The 23,484-nt window shown below is 42.8% G+C and overlaps 1 protein-coding gene across 1 annotated transcript in view; it reads right to left on the reverse strand.

Annotated features, from left to right (window-relative positions):
- Positions 1-23,484, reverse strand: part of Nckap5 (NCK associated protein 5) — a 769,956-nt gene that overhangs the window by 464,586 nt on the left and 281,886 nt on the right. The window lies entirely within an intron of this gene.

A 23,484-nucleotide genomic window follows, 5' to 3' on the forward strand; every position in this document is an offset into this window, starting at 1 on the left:
TTGCCTTGCGAGTAAGCAGGGGACCTGAGTTCAGACCCCTAGCACCAACATAAAAGCTGTCATAGCCACAAACACTCATTAAAGCAGTGCTGGGAGCAGAGATAAGTGGACCTGGGGAGCTTGTGGATTGGGCATTCTAGCTGTAAAGGCAAAAATCTGTGTTAAGTGAGAGACTATGGATCAAAACCTACAGTGAAGAAGTGATGGGAACATACGTCAGTACCATCCTCTGACACCATATGGGTCCTCACGGGGTAAGCATAAACATGCTCAGGCTCACAGAAACCAGAAGGTGAAAGAATTTGAGTCCTGGATGGCATTGCTCTATTATTAAACTTTTTCCATTAAACTAAGTTGTCTTTTGTAACAAACTATGACCCCACAATCCCATCAAAGTCAAAGACATTCAGATATAGAACATCACTGTCTGTTCAAAATGACTTTATCTCTTCAATCTCTGGAATATCATTTAAAGGAAGTGTCACTGCTTGGATAGAAAGGCCAAGAATCTCAAGTCAGTTAGACCATAGCTTCTGAGACTGTGGGACAGAACTCCACATCCAGTCACTGACTGAATATGGGCGGGTGTTATGAAAGTTTGTAAAACGGTAAACATTTATGAATGCTCAACAACCAAATTACTTCAATATCAAATAAATAAAGAATCCACAGGACGTGTGGCAGCCCACATCCATGCTGAGTTTTAGCTTCCCTGCGGTCCTGGTTCTGAAGCCATGGCATGCACAGTGTGCACTGCACACACTGTCCTGACCTGCGGCACCAAGGGACACTGCCCGATCACATTGGCTCAGGCTAAAAGCTCCCTGATTTGCAAATGGCAGTGTTTCTTTGCACACACACTGTCTGCTGCTGTTACAGAAGCAAAATGCTTTAGTCACAGAGGACAGGGGTGTGTTCTGCCACTGTTTCTCAGCATGTGCTGACCAGTACATTTCTGCCCCAGACTATGCCAGGATGCTTAACTCTTGCCATCTAATGTCCTACAATAAGGGATTCAATGAATTATAGCTGGGGATTAGGAAAGAATTTCTAGAAATTACTGAAATGAATGCAGACATACTTTGTCATTTTATGCTGTGTATTAATGTAAAGCACCACACTCAGTATTGATCAATACAAAGCCAAAATATCTATCAATCCTGAAAACATTTTGTGTACGATGGTATTAGATATTTAGCCAGGAGTTTTAATTCTTTACATCAAAATAAACAAGGAAGTCCATTTCATGAGTATGAACATTTCCTTTCATTTTCAGGGGATACTTAAATTATATATACACTAAAGAATTGTTTTTTTAAAATAACTATGATTTATAGTCATTATCTCTTTTGTTTTATATACCTGTATATCTGTGTTCATACAAAAATATCTCAGTCAAAAGGTGACTTGATTTAAAAAAAAAGTCCAAAATGCCAAAGGTATCTCCATGTGATTATCAATCAACATCCACTGTACCTAGAAATGTCCTACCAATCACAGGTCCTTTTCACTCTTCCTATCTAAAATCTAAATCAATAACTGCTTTCTTCTCCTAGAAGTCATAAGACAGGCTGGGGAGATGGCTCAGTTATGAAAGGGCTTGCTTTGCATGCATGAGCAGCTGAGTTTGATCACTCAGGGACCATGGAAAAAAGAAGTTGGACAAAGTTGAGAGGCATAGACATGTAGGAGGAGGCTGTTTGTTGGTTCCCGACTGTCCAGACTTTGAAATAATCACACAGAAACTGTATTAATTAAATCAATGCCTGATCCATTATCTCTAGCTTCATATTAGCTAACTCTTACATATTAATTTAACCCATTTCTATTAATCTGTGCATCACCTACCAGCAAAGTTTCAATATGTCTGTCTCTGCTGGCAGCTCCATGGCTTCTCTCTGACTCTGCCTTCTTTCTCCCAGCATTCAGCCTAGCTTTCTCTGCCTAACTAAGTTCTACCTTGCTATAGGCCAAGCCAGTTTCTTTATTAATTAATGTTAATCACAGCACACAGAGGAAAAAACCCACATCACAGACAGGTAGATCCCTAAGAGTCACTGATCAGTCAGCCCAGCTCAACCAGAGTATCCCAGGCCAGTGTCAGTGCACGATTCTGTCTCAAAAAACAAGGTGGACAGCACCTAAGGAGCTACAGCCAAGGAATGGGTTCCTATCTTCACACATGCATGGAAGCACACATGTGCATATGCATGCACACACACATACATACAGAGAGAAAGAGAGTTCTATAAGTCAAATACATCAGTGTAGAAACTAAACTAATGTTTTCACAAAAAAGCTAGCTTTAATTTTAAAACTCTCTACAAATTTCTATCAAACCAATGTCAAATGGATCTAAATTAAGCTATAGTTACAGCATCTAATTGCAGTCCATTTTTGCTTTTCACACAAATTGCGATGTATTTTTCCCCCTAAGCCCTCTGAATTCAATATCTCCATTAGTTATGAAAGATTCGGTCATTCTAGAAGCTGAGATGCAGATAAAGAACTTCACATTGATTTTTTAAAGCACGCACTGTTGGCTGTAACAGAAGAATCAGAATCAGATTTTGTGATGCACAGATAGAAGCTGTACAGGATCTATCCACAGTGCTGATAACATCACCTGAGGGAGACACAGCTTTCAGTCTAACTAAAAAAAAACACAGAACATGACTTTTAAAGTGAGAGGAGGGACAAAAGGGTGACTTAGATAACAGAAATGAGAACAGGGAGCAGAGCTGGGGTAGGCAGGGATTTCAAGGTCAAAGAGGACAGATGAACGAGTGGATGCATCTCAAAGGTTTGCTTTGCCGAGGGGGAGCCCTACAGGAAAACCCACAGGTGAGTCGTACAATATGAATAACTTTCCTCAAGCAAAAGAAATCTCTGGGCAGGAAGATAACCAGGTGGATAAAGTACTTGTCCCCCAAGTGTGACGGTCAGAGCAAAGTGGCTAGTTATACTAGCCTGCTGAACAAGTTCTGGGGGTCAGTAAGGGGTTCCTTCCCAGGGAATACAGAGGCAAGCGGTGGAGGAAGACTCCAGACACAAAACTCTGCTCTCCACACTTAAGCACACATTTGTGCACACACAAAGTAATGACAACAGATGATTGCATTACACAAAGAGAAATGCTAATTTTCATTGTGTCTAGTCAATCATTCATTTTACTTATCAATTAGAATTCTGAATGAAGAGCAAAATGGTAGGTTTTAATTCATCATATAACATCATCACATCCATATACCATCATATAACTAGAAAAGTAGAAAATAAAATTATGTATGTAAAATAATGCATATTTTGAACATTACAAGCATCTAAATTCATGCAATAAAGAAAACATGAGGTTAATCGCCTAGGCTGTCACTTTGGTTTTCCCATGACTTTATTGTTCAGCCTTGGTGGATGGTATCAGAAACTTAAAAGGATCTAGAATCTCCCAGGAGACAAACTGGGCATATCTATAAAGGAATTTCTAGATTAGGTTAATATAGGTGGGAAAACGCATCCTGAAGGTGGATGACTACATCTCCTGGCTCTGGTCCTGAGCTGAATAGAAAGGAGAAAGTGAGCTGGGAAGCAACACTCAACTGTGTACATTCTGACTACAGGTGCATGTGATCAGGTAACTCACACTCCTACATCATGACTGGACACCATGACAGACTGTATACTTGAACTGTAAGCCAAGATAAACTTTTGCTTCCCTGAGTTGTTTTTTTGATATGGCCATAAGCGGGTAGGGAGACTCTGCACTTGGAAAATATACTTAGTCTGTACGGACCCACCTCTAAAGAGTTAAGCTTCTCTCCAGCTCTCATATTTTACACACCCCAAAACCCAGTCATAACACTAGCAGGAAAAATATAATTACTAATGATTCCAGGACTATCAAGAGAGGAAGCACAATCTTAACCAGATGATGTACTTGGGGTAGCACACACTAGGGTCAGGGTCAGTCAGGATGGGTGTCCCATGGCAATGATCAAAAGGGACTGACTTCCTGATTCAGGTCATTGGATGAGTGAGATGTATGGTTTTTCTTGGCCAATTCAGAGCAAGGAAAGGTATATGTTTAACAACATGACACGGTGAAGGGGAATGACAAAGCAGACTCTAGAGGGATAACAGGTCTATATGCGTTTTAAAGAGAAAAAAAAATCTTATTCATACTGAGACAAAGAATTCATTCTTGGTGTGAACCCTAGAAGTCAGAGACTACCACAGAAAGCAATGGCAGCTTCTGTCATTTGTGAGTGTCATTCATACACAACGGTGCCTCGTCCTGGGGAGAACTACTCTGTAGGGATTTCAGCTTCACAGTCTTTCTGACTTCAACAAGCTTCCAGAAAACCATTTCCTTATAAGAAGTCTAATACCTGATGATGATGATGATGATGATGATGATGATGATGATGATGATGATGATGATGATGGGACCAAACAAGGTAGTCAAGCCTTTGGCTAACAAAAAAACTGGGTGGTAAACCTGCAGTCTACTGCCAGCTGCCTAATTCAGACACGCTGTATTCACAGAGCAGTCTTTCCACTGATTTCACTTGGTCCAAAGGCTCATTTCTTAACCCAGTAAGTGCTTCATTTACTTAGCCAATGGGCTCTTTTATAAAGTCTGTGATACATTCTTCTACTTTAGTCACAGATATTTCTCTGTTGTCATGTTAATTGATCACAATTAACAGTAGCTATTAATTATTCTATCCCCTTGAGAATTCTTGGAAATCAAGTTTATTAAGTGCCTTCATACTCGACTGAATTCTTAAATTCCCACTTCTTTACTTTGGAGTCTGTATGTTCTGTACATGAGAGGGCAACGGTCAGTCTCTCAGCAGTCTGGACTAGGAGAGGGATACTCGGGGACATCTTCCAGACTCAAGTGGCCTTGGATTTATGTTTTTGCTTTCACCGCCACCTCTCTGCTCCTTCCCTATTCATACACACAAGGACCAATGAAGAACTGATGTATTCTGAAGCTGATCTGTCTCTGTACTAAACCTGGAAATGCTGTATTTCTCTTTGATCCATATTACACAGAATTCAGAGGTCTTTTCTCTTCTATCTTCCAATCTTGAACCTTGAGTATATTTCCCATGAAGGTTAACACCTGCCATATTTTCTCAATCTTAAGGTCTTTCTTACATCATGACTACCTACAGTGTATTCCACCTTCTGATACACTTTCATTATCTTAGCACATTTTAATTATATATAATTGCTTCACTATGATATATATATATATATATCATATATATATGGTATTTTGATCAAATTCACCTTCTGTTGTTCCCTCTCCACTGATTCTCTTCTTTTTCTCAATGAGGTCCCCTTGTACTTTCATGTCCTTATTAAATTATTATTCACAACCAGTTGAACATCATTAGAGGTGCTTTTAAGAGCATGAGGGAAGGGGTTATTTATAAGACTATAGGAAACGTACCAAAAGCTACACCACTGAAGAAAACACCTCCTTCCCTGATTGTTAACTACCTGCCTACAGGTCCTCAGGGAGGGGCTGAGCTTTGAAAGCCCTTGCAGATCCCTGAGAGAATATTGATGAGCTCAATTTGTGTAGGGTTTATGCAGGTAATCACAGCTGCTATGAGCTAACATGTAAAACTGTGTCCTGCCCAGAAGATGGCATCCACAATACTGAATCCCTTCCTCTCATTTTTACATCCTTTCTGCCTACCCTGACCTTAAAGTTTCCTGGGTCTTATATACATGTCATCGTCTCTCATACTCTCGACGCTTAGCTCTGCTTTTCAGAACTACATATCATCCCATTGTTTGCTACCTATTCCACATGCAGCTGTGTTGAGAAGGAGAATAAGCCTTGTGCTTGGTAAGAACCTGCCAATCACAGTAGCACATTCCTGAGTGGTGCAAAACCCTGCAGTAAGTACTAGCTAAGTGCAGCTGCATCCTCTTGACATGGATTCCCACCGCCTTCCTTCAGTTGACAGTCGGCAACCACTTTGAGTCTGAATCCTGACACCGAGGATAATACAAATGTTCTTTGTTTTAAAGGATTCATACAGTTGGCTCTGTTGTTTTTGTGCTCCATCCACAGATTTTTCCCCCAGCCCACAGAATAAAAATCTAACTTGATATTCGTCTCATCTGATCAGTCACTTTCACTCATTAATTATTAAATCATAAATTCCATTTCTTCCAGGACTCTCCTTCCAGAGCATTTGCAGTTGCATTTATTAAGAGTGCATATTTTCTGTTCACTCTGCTCGGCCCCCTTGGTTTTGTAGATCAGTGAGAGAAGAAAAAGCCTATTTAGACTAGGAATCTTTATATTCCTGTCTTTCCTCCGTGAATGGGTGTAATTATGTGTATGGGAAATTAGAGTGTTTGCTATGATAATTATTCTCTTTTCTAAAATAAGAGAATAATTATAATGTCAACATCTGACTGTACCAGTTACTGCTGAAGCGTTTAAGACTGCCACAAAGTGGCTTGCAGGATCCTGGCAATTAATATTAATTTCCCACAAATGCTTTTTATTCATCTGGAGAACATTCCAGATGGCCTTCACATTTCCTATTGCCTTTCAGAGATTTTTCTTTACATAGAGCTGTTTCTTCAAACAAACCCTTGAGAACAACTGGCCTGGTGTTTACAGGACCAGCATCTAGCACTTTAGAGTGGACAGATTCTAGGAGAAATTTCATAATTTTTAAAACATGATTTCCAGTTCCAGGTTAGCTAAGACCCTGAGAAATAGAGGAGAGGGTGCCTGAACTGGCCTTGCCCTGTAGTCAGACTGATGAATATCTTTAATGTCACCAAAGAACCTTCATCCAGCAACTGACGGAAACATAGGCAGACACCTGTATCTGAGCACTGGACTGAGCTCCTAAAGTCCAGTTGAAGAGTGGAAGGAATGAGAATATGAGCAAGGAGGTCAAGACCATGATGGGGACACGCACTGAAACAATTTACCTGAGCCAATGGGAGCTCACTAACTCCAGCCAGACAGGGAAGGAACCATTATATGTCCAAACTAGTCAATCTGAATGTGGGTGACAGTTGTATGGCTGGGGCAGACTGAGGGGCCACAGATAGTAGCACCAGGATTTATCCTTACTGCTTGTACTGGCTTTTTTTGGGAAGCTATTCTTTATAGATGGATACCTTGCTCAGCCTAGATATAGTAGGGAGGGCCTTGGGCCTTCCCCAAGGTAATGAATGTGCCTTGCTCTCTCTGAGGAGTGGATGGGGGGTGTGGTGGGGGGTAGATGGAGGGCATGGAAGGAGGGGAGGGAGTGGGACCTGGAATTGGTATGTAAAATAAAAAAGATAGTTTGTTTTTAAAACAATAAAAGAAATTTAAAAAACAAAAAACAATAACAAAAAAAATGATTTCCCGCAATTTGCCTCATGGTTGTTAGGAAATGCAAACTTTCACATTTTCTCATGAAAAGGTCAGTTAGAAGACTTAAATGATCGTCTTGGAATCGTGAGCAAGCTACGGTTCAATGCTTTGGTGTTCTGTTTCACGGAATTGTCTGCCTTAGGAGAAGGTAAAGAGATTTCCTACTGAAAATTTAGTCTGTGCTAATCTGGGAGGTAAGCTTTATGGGAAATATCATTTTTACTTATAAAATAATCGTGAAACACTAAGATGTGAGCTGAGTAAATCAATGCAGTTTATCAATTAAAAAGGAAAATGTATTCTCTTACAAAAACATCTAAGAAACCATTTATGCAAGTGTGCATATATATATATATATATATACATATGTGTGCATATGTCTATGGAAGTCAGAGGTCAAATCTAGGCATCTTCCATAGCCACTCTTTAGCTTACATTTGAAACTTGGTCTCTCAGGAGCCTGCAACTCCCAAATTAGGCGAGACTAGCTGGCCAGAAAACCTTGGGAATCTTACTGATTTTCCTGTCTCCACCTCCCTGGTGAGAAAATTTGGGACCAGTTGTTGTTGTTTTGGTTTTGTGTGTGTGTGTGTGTGTGTGTGTGTGTGTGTGTGTGTGTGTGTATGTATGTATGTATCTGTGCTCCTGTGTGTCCTCTGGGATTGTACTGAGGTCTTTATGCTTATAGGGTAGCCTCTTTATCTCTCAGTTCCCTGACTGGCTATATTTGGCCCTTGACCAATCATTTAAATGAAGGATAATGTCATACTGTAGGGCTTGTCCCCAGTGACAGCAGCTGGGAACAAATGAAGACATGATAAACACCATTCATAAAAACATGCCAGCAGGGACTGGAGTCAACACCACAGAACATCTGCCTAGTGTGTAGCCAGACACGGAAGCTCACTGGGAACTGCACATGGTCTATCCATAGGTCTACTGTGAATACTTTAAATAAGTGCTGGGAACCATGCTGGGTGGGGCCTGCTTTGTAATTCCTAGCTTTTCCCTGGTTCCCATTTCTGGCTGAATGCTTAGCTCTCTCTCGTTCACAAGTGGTTTCTTCTGGAACATTCTGTCAGACCTGACTGAACCCAGCAGGAGTTATCTTTCCACAGGAAACATCAGTATCTTTCCCTTGCTATAGAACTTACAATCAAAGGGAAACAGAAATCTTGGAAAGTGCTTTAGGTTGTTAAGAACAAAGAGGCTCTAGAAGACGCTTATTTTTCTAGGGTGACCACGTACCACCCAGGTCTCTCTAGCTAAGCACAAAGGTCAATCCACTCCTAAAGTCATTCTCTGCAGACTGCTGGAAGAGGAGGGCTTACCAAGGACTAGGGACTCCTGCATCCAGGCTGGGAGATTGATATGTTCCCCTGGTTCCTGCATTTATAAATGACTATATGTATATGCATAAACATAAATATGAACTCAGAACTAACTCTGTGCCTGAATATGGCACAATAAACACAAGTATCAAAGGTTTTCAATATTACTATAGTAATATACTGAAAATCTCTCTAGGAATTTTTTCCTTTTCAGGAAATCATAATGCTAAAATCTAGGTTTTTCCCCAGGCTTTGCATGTTATAAAATAGGACTCCTTCTCTTTCACAAGTACTGAGAATTCATAATGTTCAACAAACATGTTTTATAGAGCGTAAGATCCCCAGGAATTATTACCAAAGAGTCAGGTTGAACATGCACAATGCTGAAGGTTCCAATTTGTAATTGCTAACTGTCACTAAGGAACAGGTGTGCCATTCATACCACAGTGGCTTCACCTCTGAGGTCAGGAGGAATTATAAAGGACCCACTAATGACAGAGTTCACTGTACTGAACATAAGGTACAGCAGTTGTTAATAAATAGACATTATACTACAGAGATTCTGCTTTGTTTTTATTTTTAATTTAAAAGTTATCTATCTATGCAACAAGACTGTGGTTAAAAACATTGAAACAACAACACTATAGCTGGTATCAACAGCTATACAACAGTGTATGAGATAAGGAAGCAGACAGATTTTAAAAGTATACCTCAGAGCTAGGGAGTAGCTTAGTGGGGAGATTGTGGCCCTGGTATACCAGAAGCCCTAGGCTTGAGCCCCGTCACCCTCCAGGATGGGCTTGCAGAGGCATATATGCCGAGAATCACAGACACTCCCAACGTAGATGCTGGAGAACTTGGGTTTCAAGTTTATGGTCGGCATAAGTCAGCTGGAAGCCAATCTGTCCTACAGGAGCAACTTTCTCAGAACAACAAAAGGAGAGTCACGTTTAAAGACACCTTGTGGGAAGTACCTGATATACAGACTCATAACCAGTTCAAGTGCTGAGAATAATCACCTGTTGTGTGCTTGGCCTTAAATGGATCAACTATATCACCTCCTTAAAAGCTCAGGAAACCTCATGGACGAGGTGGCAAAAAGAACTCAAGAGCCAGATGATGGGGAGATGAGGGGCAAAAGACATGTTCTGGGCAAGACATAGCCACTATGCCCATGCACTGATCGTAGCCGTGTTTCTCGATACAAGACTGAGCCTATCAACATTTTGCCATGGATGGAGGAGGGCCCATGAGGTCCAACCCTCCCTGAGGAACTACTGACGATGGCTGCTGGGTGATGTGGGAAGACCTTTTCTCCAGTAGTGGGGCCACTGACCATAAGCTACCTGAGCTCCACCCAGCCTGCAAGCAACAGTAATTAAACTCTGTGGGGGCGTGTAGGGGAGAAGGGGTTCATCAGGACGGGGGAAGGGAGGACAGAGGGTGATGGGGATGAAAGGATCAAAGGGACTTGTAAGTATGGAGGAGACAGCCAAAGAACAATCAATGATCAAAGTAACAAAAGCATGCCTTCTTTACTCATGGAGGAACGGGGAAAAGAATTACAGGGCACATTAAATGAATGAAAATAAGAGAAAGTTATTCCTAACATTACATATGGCAATTTAATATGAAGGCCAGCTGAGTTCTGAACACATTCATCATATTACAGACTGTGGTCACAGCATTCACAGACAACACGGGACAGCAGGCAGTGGGCACTGTTTCCAATTCAGTCTTTTCCTTGTTGTTTGCCTCTTCTGTGATTATGCAGCACCTAAGGCTACAAGCACATGAGTAGCATAGCAGGGGAGTGGTGGGGATCAGGGGCTGTATGCAGACAATATGACTTCGGGGGGGGGTGTCTAGAATTTGGCGGCCTCACTAAGGACTTTTTTCTAGTAAATTTTCACATCATCTATTAAACCAGCTGATGTAGTTAAGTCTTTCCCTCCTAAGACCTTGTTAGAGACTGTAAAATGTAAAAAAAAGTTTAAGTGTCTATATATATATATATATATATATATATATATATATATATATATGAGAGAGAGAGATCAAGAATATCACAATGTGGTCCTACCAGATGACTTAGTGGGTAAAGGCACTGGCCTGATAGCCTATCAAACAGTAGAAGTAAAACCTACTCCTACAAGTCACCCTCTGGCTACCACGTGTGTACTGTGGCACATGCGCCCACATACATATATAGTAAAGAGATGCAGTGATTTCAAAAAGAATATTACAATTTAATTAAAGTGTAAGATCACCCCGTGCAGGAGTTGGCATATTTTCAATAGGGTACCAGATGCTGACTACTCAAGACTTTCCAGGTTGCTGTCTCTGTTCAGCTCCTCAGATAAACCCTTCATCGTGAAGCTGGACACAGAGGTCAGTGAACAAATGTGTATGTGTATATCCCAATCAAGCCACAGCAACGCCTGCTCTCAGGAAGCTGAGGCAGGAGATGGAGTGTCTCAGAGAAGAAACCCAAATGGGAAGGGAGGCAGAATGTGGTATCGCTTGTGGAGCCCCATTCGAGATCTACCATTGATGGGGAGTCAACCCAAAGTGTTCTTCTAGGATGTGACCCACTATCTCTGTTGTTGTTTCTGTATTCGTTTTTGTTTGTTTGTTTGTTTGTTTTTACATTCTATCTTTGGTGCTGGGTAACCACCTTCTGGTTATTGAGAAACAAAACCAACTTGATATCCCTTCGCCCACATTGAATGAAATTTGATAGCAGCCATCGATGATGAAAATCTCAGTTTGTGCTCTGGAGAAGGGATAAAGACTTCGGGAGCTCTGGAAACATCTAATATCTGTGCTTGACAGTGTGCTGGGAACAAATCTGTTATCTATCCCCCTGATTACATCGCCACGCAGAGGCACCAGGTTCATGTAATACAGAATTACATCTTAGCCGTTAGCTATTAGCCAGACTCTCTTCCCCATTCTCAGAAAGGCATGGACATGTCCCCTGGCTGCAGGGAGAAGAGCCTCCACGGTCACTCACCTCCACAGTCACTTAGTACTTGAATTCAGCAACAACAAACAGCCAATTCCATGTCTTCCTCATTTGACCATTAGATAGCTTTGAATATTGATCATAGCATACGGACAAATGATTACTTAGTTATTGTCATGGTTTGAGTATTGACTTTAAATTATTGGTCTGGATATTGACTGTTCCTCGAGCATCCAGAAGCTACTATAGACCTTTAAAAGGTGGCATCTAGTGACATTGCTTAGAGGTCACTGAAGGCATCTTTCCAGGGAGTTGGGGGACCTCCACCAGCTCTGGGTGCAGGTGTGGGTACTCCCTTATAAACTGAGCTCTGGCCATAATGCCCCCCATCACCACAGGTCTAAACACATGAGGTCGACATGATCTTGGACTTGAACGTATAGATTTTTAAATATCTCATTTACTTTATAAGTGGCGCATATCAAGTACATCACTATAGTTATGAAATGGTAACTAATATAGTCAGACAAATGCATATTTTCTTTACCTTGAAGTCTCTAATAATAGTCTGCAAGATTTCCTGCTGACAGATGTCAGCTCTTTCAATGCTTTTCCACATAATTTTTTCCAAAGCTGACAAAATTTTTAAGTGTAGACACTCATTATAAGCAAACAGGGCTGAGAAGACAGCACAGTCAGAAACGTGACTGCCTGCAAATGTGTGGACCTGAATTCAGATCCCCAGAAGCCACATCAAACATGCCCAGCCAGGAGCTAGAAACAGTGCTCAGTGGATAAAAGCACTTGGCATCCAAGTCCTGAGATGTCTGCAATGGAATGTCTATAATCATAGAGTTCCTACAGTGTGACAGGATGTGGACGTGGGAGAATCAGCCAGAAGCCTGTGAGCCTAGAGCACACTGCAGAGTGTCAGAGATGAGCGAACCCCTGCCTCATCAAGCCAGAAGGCAAGAACTGACTCCCAGAAGTCACCCTCCACCTACAAACTTCACATGGCACATTGGCCCATACTCACTTACCCATGTGTGCGTGTGTGCTCAGGTAATAAGAGTGAAATTGTAAGTGCCAGGGGAGGAGGTGAGTGCTTCCAGCCCCTGCAGTGGTGAGCTGTGGTGCAGAGACCAGTAGACCTCTGGAAACTCACAGGTCCCTGGGCTTGCCTACAAGGTGAAGTTTCTGGCCAATGAGAGACCCTGATTCAAACAAAAAAGCTAGAAGGCACCTGAGGACTGACATCACACTGGCCCTCTCCACCACGGAAATTTGCAAGTAGACACACATGTGCACACACAGAGACAGGAGTGGAGAGAGAGTTTGGTGGTTAACAGTGGCTTCCGCACTTCCAGAGGACCCAAATCCAGTTCCCAGTACTGATCCTGGGCAATTAACTACTCTTTCTAACTTCTGTCCCAGGAGGATCCAACACTCTGGTCTCTGGGGGTACCTATACACATGTGTACACCCCCATAAACAAACATACATACATACATATACATAATTAAAAATTAAATAATTTTGTTAAAAGATCAGTAGCACAAATCTAAGAACGCACAGTAAAAAGCCTTTAATCCACAGTGCACAGAAGAAAAACCTCAATGCCGTTATGTACTATGTGCAAGTGAAGTCAATCTTCCTGCACAGTCATTCATCCTAGCTTCTTCCTCACATCTAGGGTGGCTTAGGGGAGAAGAGGGTGTGAGCAGTCTGCAATGTGTGCAGCTCCTGGGTCCTGCCATTTACCAGTAATTCCCCAGATCTGTGTTCGGCTCAGATTTTAAAAGACTTCAAAACTTCAGATGTCCTTTTGTCTGCTCCCCATTGATTGCTGTTAAAACTAAATGTTTTTCACCCAGTAATCAATACTTTCTTACAAAAATACACCCAGGCATTGACAAACAACTCCGTGGCTGATTGCAGCTTTCCTTCCAGTGGACAGCATGAGAAACTACTCTCTGCAAGTATTAGAAAAGATCACACGGGTTCTGATGCTTATTACAATATTTACATGGTCCTTACCGCTGGACCACTCCACTGTAGCAAGACTTTATTAAACCAGACAGCTACGGAATCACAAGCTCCCAGAGAATAACAATTAGCATGCCTTGCCCCTTCATTATGTTTCAAAGCATGGCGACCATCCGGCTCATGCTTACGCACCCATTCCTGCACATTCTCCCGAGGAAGTCATTAAGAGCAACCGCTACGGAGAATGAAAAAGAGATGCTGGTACAAAACAGAAACAATAATGACTTTGCTTCGTAAAATCATTGTTCCAGACCAGGTTCGTAAACAGCAAGCATCTGCTTTCAAAATTAACTTTCTGGACTTTGAGATCCCCTCCAAAGATTATGTATTGATCTGGGACTCTCAGACATTCTGAAAGATAAAATTCTCTGGCCTTTTCAAACATTTGCCTTAGGCTACCAGGATGCTCTTAATGCAACCGGAAGCAGGACTCCATGCATGGAGTGTCCACACATGTAAGAATGGGACATGCATGTACATTGTATCCTTCTTGCCTTCTCATGCCACTTCACCCAAACTCCTAGTTCCTAAAGGGCACAGTTCTGCTCTCCATGGGTAGACATCAGTGGTTATGACTAAATTAAACTGGTAATGAAACCAAATTCTTCCAGACACAACAAACAAAAACAGGACACCTTTCTTTGCAAGGACCTTAAGTTAGTTCTAGGATGCCCTCACCTTCAGTTTATTAGCAGGAAAGAGCTCTGGGAATTATGACTGAACCATTTGAACATACATGGTTTAACCAGTGACCAAGAGCAAGAATGGTATTTGCAATTTTTATTAGTAGCAGTTGATATTCCACGCCCCCCCTCCCCCCAGTGAAGATGGTTGCTTTACAGTAAGGCAACTCAATGATCCAGCCCCAAAGTTTCTCAAACAATGCTTTCTTGCTCCAAGACAGCTTTTATGACAAGGCTCAAAATTGCCACCAAGTGGATGACCGAGCACTGGTCAATCACAGCTACCAGCATGCTCTAAATGTTTATGCTCATGTTTTAGGTACTAAAGGGGAAAACATTCAGACTGTGAGCAAGGAGGCTGAAAGCCTGTGGTGGGCACCGTGATCTAAGCATCTACATGCAGTCCTATTCATCTCTCCATTATGTATAAGGGAAAGAAGAGCTCACAGGTGCTATCAGGACCACCAAGAGCAATGTTCAGAAGGATGCCAATGGGTATCTAACTATCTGAGAAAACAATTCTGGGACATATAAAATTGGAATTACTTTTGAATCTACTGATGTAATTTAAAGGGCCAATAAATTACAGGACACTAGCACCCTCCTTACAATCTCTTATGGAGAAGTGGCTTTAGATATAACGGTGGCCATACAGAAATCAACATCACAATTATACACCCCAGGGTTTTTCCCACATAGGAAGGTGCAATGCCTTCATTCCAAGCCAGGGACAGCCTGACCTTTCACATTGTACATTTCAGTTAGTATGTGGGAAAGCCCAAAGAAAGAAAAATCTACAATCATGTCTGTTGATCCAATTTATTTAATGAAATATCTGACTTATTCAAATGAGCGCTTCCAAGCCCCACTTAGGCTAATCTTCCATGGCTGACTTTATTTATTCTGCACTGTGAAGCCAATCTTTGCTCTTGGAAGCCGGGGCACCAGAGGGAGGGACAGTAAGTTTTAATGGGTGCAGTTAGATCTTGAAATTTTTTATCTGAAAACCATAAAGCTTTTAAAAATGAATTTGCGGGTGTAATTGAGCCTCTAATAGCTGCTACTGATAGTAATTAAGGAAATCTCATTTCCCTAAATTAAACATAATGAAATGTTTTCCAAGATCAAATAAAACCAGAAAATGCTATTGGGGTGATAGGAGTTGCCTCTGAAAGTGGTGTTGTGGAGTTTGTAGTTACTCAGTTACTAGCCTCAGTTACTAGCAAAGCCCATGGCGGAGAGGGTTATGGGCCATGTGGAGACCGCTTCTACAGCATCATGTCTGCTTTTATTGGTGGATAATGCACACAAAAGCCAATATAGTGCCTGCTTCACACTGAGTGCTTATGAAAACGTAACAGGCATCCTGTACAACTCTTCCATTAGCGCCTTCAAAGAGTTTGTTGTTTAATTAAATGTTGTCAGCAGCTCCTCAGCCCAACCTATGCCTTCACCAGCCTTAATGCTTAATTTCGACATCAGTTTTGCTTTTCTTCGAGTGAAAACAGCATTTGAGAGCCACGACTGCATTAACCTGGCCTCTTTTAACACAGAGGGGGTACTTCAAAGCCTGACTCTGTGATCAGAGAGAGTTAAAACAAAAAAAATTACCATAGACTGGATGATTTTACTAAATGGGAATTTATGTTCAAAGGATTGAAGTCTGGGAAGTTCAAGATGGGGGTGTGCCAATTTCAGGTCAGGGGGACATACTTTCTGTTTGTACAGAGAATACCCAGGTTATCCCCACAAGGTAGGGCAAGAAGTAAGCACGCTAATATGCCCCCCCTTTTTTTTCTTCGAGACAGGATTTCTCTGTGGTTTTGGAGCCTGTCCTGGAACTAGCTCTTGTAGACCAGGCTGGTCTCGAACTCACAGAGATCCGCCTGCCTCTGCCTCCCAAGTGCTGGGATTAAAGGCGTGCGCCACCACCGCCCGGCCTAATATGCCCCGTTTGATGAAGACACAGTGACAGAGGATTGGCTAGCTGACTCAGCAGATAAAGGTACTGGCCAATAAGCCTGAGAACCAGAGTTTGAAACTCAAACCCACCTGGTGGAAACAAAGAACTGATTTCAATAGGGTGTCCTCTGATCTCCCCACACAGACATACACATACACACAGATAGATAGATATAGATGGATAGACAGACAGGTAAATGTTTTTCTCCACTTCCACCACCACCACCACCATTATCATCACCACCACCACTACCACTATCATCCTTACTTAAACAGATACTGTGAAGGCTAACTTTGACTGCCAACTTGACAGCATCTGGAATCAACTAAGGGACACATTTTAGTGTGAGCCTGTGACAACAGTTCCAGGTGACAATAGTTCCAGGAGGGACTGACTGAGGTTACAGGGAAGACCCTCCTCTAGAATGGGATGCACCTTCCGGGAATAAGTAAGATGTAAAGAGATCTCAGGAAAGGTTGGTGCTGTCTGCCTGCCATCACTTCCTGCTGGTGAGTGCGGCCAGCACAGCCACTGCTGAGGCCACTCTGAGCTGACCTCCATCTTCCTCTGTGGAAGGAAGCGCAGCAGCTCCCCAGGCCCTCAGCTTGTGACAGCCAAGATGAGACACAGACCTTTGTGGACCGAGTACGTCCTGAGCTTGCGGCCTTTCCTGTTCCCACATTTTTATAAGTAGCCTTACACGTTAAACCTGTTTGGTTCATCCCATCTTCAAAGGCCCTCTGTTTGCTGCTAGAATCATCTGCAACACTCTCCTTAAATTTCAGAAGCCACCATCCTGGGCATTTCCCCAGGCTGCCCTTTTCTGCAGTGATCTGTTTTGTGATTTTCCACACCTTCTTGACTTGGTTGGAATTTTTGTGTCCTGTAGGATTCTGGAAGCCTCTTGACAGAAAGTTTGTCTTTAAAATTACTTTTTATTTTTTATTGTTTTGGTAATGCCATACATGTATACAACACATGTAAAACATATAGACCCACCATTTTCCCCCTCCAACTTCGTTAGGGCTCCACATCTCCCTCCCCAACATATCTCCATCATCATAATTCTTCCTAGATGCTCTTAAGAAGAGCCCTGTTGGACCACAGCCTTAACTAAGCCTTAGGAAACATGGAACAAAGAAATCAGTTAGTCACGCCAGCCCAGATTTACTACCTGTAGAACTTGGGATATGTGTGTTCCTTCAAACTTGTATTTTGAATAGAAAACATTCCTCTAGGCTCAGGTATTTGAACACCTGGTTCCCAGCTGTTGTTTGGAAGGTCATGGAATTATATGAGGTGTGGCCTCACTGGAGAAAGTGGCTCACTGGAGGTGGCCCTGGGAAGTTTATAGTGCAGCCTCATTTCCCATTCATTCTCTGCTCTCTGAATGGGGATACAATGTGACCAGCCAGCTTCCTATTCCTGCTGCTATGCCATGAAATACTGTATCCCTCAGAAGCTGTGAGACAAAATAACTTTTTCTCCCTTAAGTTGTTTGGGGGTTGGAGGGAATCATTACAATGAGAAATAAATGAAACATAGCCAGCTGAGTGTGGCAGCAACAGGAAATGAATACAAAGGTCTAGGGTGTAACCCACACAAGGGCAGGATCCTACACAGTTACCTTCCACCATTAAGAGGAACAGGCAGGTTCTGGGGAGAAACTGGCATGATCCCATTAGTATTGTTTGTTATTATACTGGGTATAAAACCCAGGGCAGTACATGTTAAGCCAGCCCTCATCATTGGGTGCATCACTAGTTTTCTATATGTTTTGAAAGATTCAGAGGAAAATAACATTGGTATGGCTTGTAGTAGTTACAAAAGGTTTTACATAAGAAATAATATTCTGGTTAGGTGGAAATGTTACTAACAGATATAAAAAAGTTATGAATTTCAAGCAGAGATGAGGAGAAAGCTGGATAGATGGAGAGGAAGAGAGAACGGGAGAGTGAGGCAGAGGCAAGCCTGCGGGCTGGCAGCAGTGGGCAAACACAGAGACCAAAAAAAGCAGGTAAGCTGCTGACTATGGCTTTGTCCTAGCTCCATTTCTGCTGCTGTGATTTAAAAATCAAAAAACGAACACAAACCTAGGAAACCTATAGGAGCAAAGGGCAAAGTTTTATCTGGCTTACAATTCCAGGTTCTAACCCATAATTCTAGGGAAGTCAATGAAGTAGGATCAGGCAACTGATCAGTGCTCAACTCCTGTCTCTTTTCCACTGAGCCCAGGGCATGGCCAATGACTGGGTGTGACATCTCTCCTCAGTTAAGTTAACCAAGAAGGTCCTCACGGAGACACACCTACAGGACAGCCTGATCTAGACGATTCCGCACGGGCACTCCCTTTTCAGGCGACTCTAGGTTGTGTCAAGTTGACAAAACTAACCGTGACAGGTAAGCATGAACAAAACAGTCTCTTAACTTAGTAGTACTTTAAAGCTTCTTAGGGGTCACCCTAGTCAAAGCTGGGGTGCAGGGAACAGAGCAGGGGACCCATACATGCATATGACGGAGATATACCAGAGGCTCTCTCCCTGTCTTCACTCCATCTGACCTTCAGTCAGAGCATGGCCACACTGCTATCTGGGTAGGACTGTAGCTGAGTGGAAAGTCCTTACAGCATGAGGTATGAGGGTGCCGTCACAGAGAACTATCATCCCAGTGACTAGTCACAGTAGAATTTCACCACCTTACAGCCGTGACAACCAAAACTCAGACGCCGGACTGTCAGCAGGGCCCTGCCTCCTCTCATAGCTCTCGAGTAGGGGGTGCCTCTTTCAGCTTTTGAAAACAGCCACAACCTTCATGACATGGTCTCTCTTTGTGACAGGCTCACCCCACTCCAGTGTGACCTGGTTGCAATTAACTACTTTTGCCAGGATTGTTCCTGAGTAGGGAGATTCTGAGGTACACAGTGTTACTAATTCAATGTGCAGAAAAATGGATAAAATTAAGCCTCAAAGTTGTACACCTAAAACTGCAACTCTGGCCACCTTTGAGAGTTCCACAGCCAGGAATTTACACTCCAGTGTGTAGGAATTGGGCCATGTAATCACCAAAGTTATGTGATGGTTAACCCTGTCTCTTGAGGTGATCTAAAATTTCCTTAGGAGACAAACCTCTGGGTGGGGTTCTGGACTCAATATAAAGGAGAAAGTAAGCTGAGCACCAGTGTCTAAGTGTGTACCTACTCTCATTTTTCTCTGTGTGTCTGACTGTCTCTCTGTGTCTGTCTGTCTCTCTCTGTCTCTCTGTCTCTCTCTGTCTCTTTCTGTCTCTCTCTGTCTCCCTCCCTCTCCCTGACTTCTGACTATAAACAAATGTGACCAGCTTCCTCAAGCTCCTGCAGCCATGCCTGCCCCACCAAGCTGTGCTCTCGCTCTATGAGACAAATACTCCTTCCCTTTCTGAGGCCACCTCTGCCAGGTGTCACCAGGAAACAAGAAGAGTAACTGATACATTCCACTAACTCTTACTGCCACTGTTAATTTCGGCTTAGACGTTTACACAGATGCCAAGTCTGTCTCTGAACATGATCATATTTGCTAGACTCTGAGAGCAAACTATTTAAGTCACCATGGAGCAAGAATTAACCTTAGATGCTTATCTAAGTAATCCATCGAAGAACGAATTCAAACGCAGCACTCCTAAAACACCAGGTTTAAGACCATATTTACAGTCTGCACATAGTAACATATCCTATTCCTATCTTAGCTTCTTCCCCTTCTGCCCATCAACTCTGGCAAAGACTATCTTTACCCTACAAGGCAAAAATCTTACTGGTTAAGATTTTGTCTTAGAAGCAAAGCTAGACATGCGCCACCTAGTGTCCGGATGTCAGAACTGTGGGTCAGCCAAGCCCTCAGTAGGGAACCACTCAGAACTGTGCTCAAACACGTTCCTTGAGTGACTATGATCTACAGACAGAGGGTTTTCTTAATTTCCTGTAATACAAGTTTGGCCCCAGCCTATAATCTTCCCCCTCCCTAGGGGGCAACCTGGCTCACGTTTATCCCTGTTCCTTCTTGGTTCTGCTTTCTTCCCTCTTGTACAGTTCACATTTCAAGCCTCCCCTCTCCCTCCTACTACTGTCTTCTACCCCCCACGCTACAGGTCCAAAGACACTGGGGACACGTGACTAGCTGGTGCCTATTAGTATACCAAAAGTGCAGGCTGGCCTCCTTGCCTGCTCAGTATTTGTGGCTCCTCTCAGCTTTTCTAACCCCAAACCTACCCTAAAGTTTCCTTTCCCCAGCTTCTTCCTATATCACCCTGCTATTTCAGCCATGTGTCTTGTCTTCTCTCTCTCTCCTCATTCCTTTATCACCCTGCTATTTCAGCCATGTGTCCTGTGTTCCTTCCCTTCCCTTCTTCTTCTTCTTCTTCTTCTTCTTCTTCTTCTTCTTCTTCTTCTCTCTCTCTCTCTCTCTCTCTCTCTCTCTCTCTCTCTCTGTCTCCTTGGTTCTGGGATCTCTCTTCTCTCTTTGCTCTCATGGTGATGATGCATGCCACCCTATCTTTTGCCCCCCTTGGTCCTCCTCTCTTCTTGCCCCCCTCCCATCGTTTCCTGATACATTCTGCTGGCCATGCTCCTCCCAATGCCCTGGTTGTATTCTCCTTCATCCCTTATAGCCACATAAAATCCTTTTCAACCATGCTTGGGAGAAGTCACGTCCTCATTTCATTCAACCATCTCTTCAGAAAGCATTTCCTGCAGGAACAGGTAAGGGGCTTGGCAGATGGCTCAGTTTGTAGCAGTGCTTGCTGCCCAAGCGTGAGGACCTGCGTGTAGATCTCCACCACCCACAGAACAAGCCAGGCATGTCACGGCTCAATCTATGACTGCAACACTATGAAAGCTACACTATAGGGTCACACAGACTGAGGGGCCCTTGGGCTTGCTGACCAGCCAGTCTAGTGGTATCGATGACCTCCATGGTCAAAGACCTATTTCAAAGAATAATATGGGAAATGAGGGGGAAAACACATCACCAATCCCTGGTCTCTGTGTGCACCCACAGGAGGAGGCACGCCCTCTCACGGGTGCATGCATGCACAGCCCACACAAACTCACTTATACACGAAATGGCCAGAAAGAGAGATTTTGAAAGTTGCTAGATATTTCCATCACTGCCAAGAAGTGGTGTTCACGGAGACTTTTAAAGTTTTTTAAAGAGTCATTCAGTTACTGACTTTAAAGTTCACATAAAGTACCGTGCTGTAGATTAAAGATCTGAACAGGAAAAGATCTTGAGGTTTCTTTTAAGTGTTACACCCACATCTACAGGAGCTACAGCTTTGTGGGTTGAAAAAGAAATTGCCGAATTGAAAGCAGAAGCATAAACACTGTATTTTAAGCTTTAGCATCTTATTTGTTTATTCGTTGACAGTTTCATATATATTTAGAATACATTCAGGTCATACTCTCCCCTCCAATCTCTGTTATCCTCCTCCCACCTAGTCCCCATCCCATTTCCATGTCCTTTTGTCTTGATTTGGTTTTTACTTTGTCACCCACTGGGTTTAACCCTTACAAGCCTAGGTGTTAGGCTGTCCACTGGAGCACGAGAAACTTGCCAGGGGCTATTGAGATAAAGACAGTGCCTTCTTCTCCCCAGCAACCCTTAGCTCCATTAACCCTGCCATTAGTTCCCTTGGGAGCGTAAGGCCTATAAGCTCCTTGTCTACGGTGACTGAACGTTTGCCGACCCCAACTTGTGCAGACACGATGGCTGTGAGATCATGACTATCCTATCGTAGCCATGGCATGCCCACAGGCAGCCTTTCAGGGCCCTCCTCCTGCCCATTAGCGCTTACCTCTTCCTAACACCCTCTTCTGAGCCTTTGACCAGGTGATCCGGGTGCCTTAGCTAAAGGCGAACATTCAACAGTCACCTGGTATGCATTTATTTGTGTGTGTGCATGTATGTGGATGTGTCAGAGAGAGACAGAGACAGAGAGACAGGGAACAGAGGCAATGTCCACCATGTTTTGTTTTGCTTTGTTTTTGAGATTATAATTTAATTACAACATTACTCCCCTCTCTTTCCTGCCTCCAAACCCTCCCACACACCCCTCCCTGCTCTCCTTCAAATTCATGGCCTTTTCACTTTTTATTTTTTTTTTGACTAATTATATTAAGATAAGGTCTCTTGCTTTTTCCTGGGGCTCACTGACTCAGCTAGACTGCCTGACATCTCTTGGCCTCCCCAGTGCAGGGTTGATAAGAACTCACCAGCATGCCTAGTTCTTTTCATATGGGCTCTGAGGATTAAACCCAGGTCCTGTGTTTGCACTGACAAATTCTTTACCAACCAGACCCAGTATCATCTTCTGGGAAAAGAAAATGATGTATTCACCACTGTGAATGAATATGTATATATTGTATACATATACAATCTATGTGTGTAAATATTGTTCACATATATATGAACATATATATCAGTATACAATACACATATATCAATATACCAATATTGATATATCAATACAATACATCACATACAGATATAATATATGCATGTATATGTATACATCTTAAAGGAAAACAAAATAAAATCCATCTATTGGGATAAAATTTCTCTCAAACATCCTCCAGCGTCCATCACACGTAAGTTATTCTTAGGGAGGCCCTGAATTTCCTTCCGCAAAGCTCTTTTTATTCAAGAAGAATTCTATTCTACTCTTTACATCGCCAAGATTCAGAGACTTAGATAGACACTAGGAAAGTGAGAGCTTTCAAAGACACTTAGAGCTCGTAACTTATTTTCTATATTTCAAACAACAATAAGTTTGCAAAACAAGTGTTTGTCTCAGCAGGGGGAGCCCTGGATTGCTCCTTTACTGTCCAAGGCCATGCCTTCCTAAGGAATCAAGATGGCAGTTAGAGGGGCTGGGAGGTGGAGAGTTGGTGAAGACAAAGGCAGAGCGAGCACGAGAGCCTGAGTATGAGCCCCAGTCGCTAATGTTTTTGTCCTGTTCTATTTTCTGCTCTTAGAAGCAGATGTGGTGACATGATGTGTGCCTGTGACCCCAGGCTGAAGCAGCAGGTCAGTGGGCTTTGCTGGCCAGGCAGCCCA

Source organism: Microtus oregoni, unplaced genomic scaffold (assembly GCF_018167655.1).
Source record: "Microtus oregoni isolate MIOR12 unplaced genomic scaffold, Mior012 000003F_ref0000135, whole genome shotgun sequence".
Classification (NCBI taxonomy): domain Eukaryota; kingdom Metazoa; phylum Chordata; class Mammalia; order Rodentia; family Cricetidae; genus Microtus; species Microtus oregoni.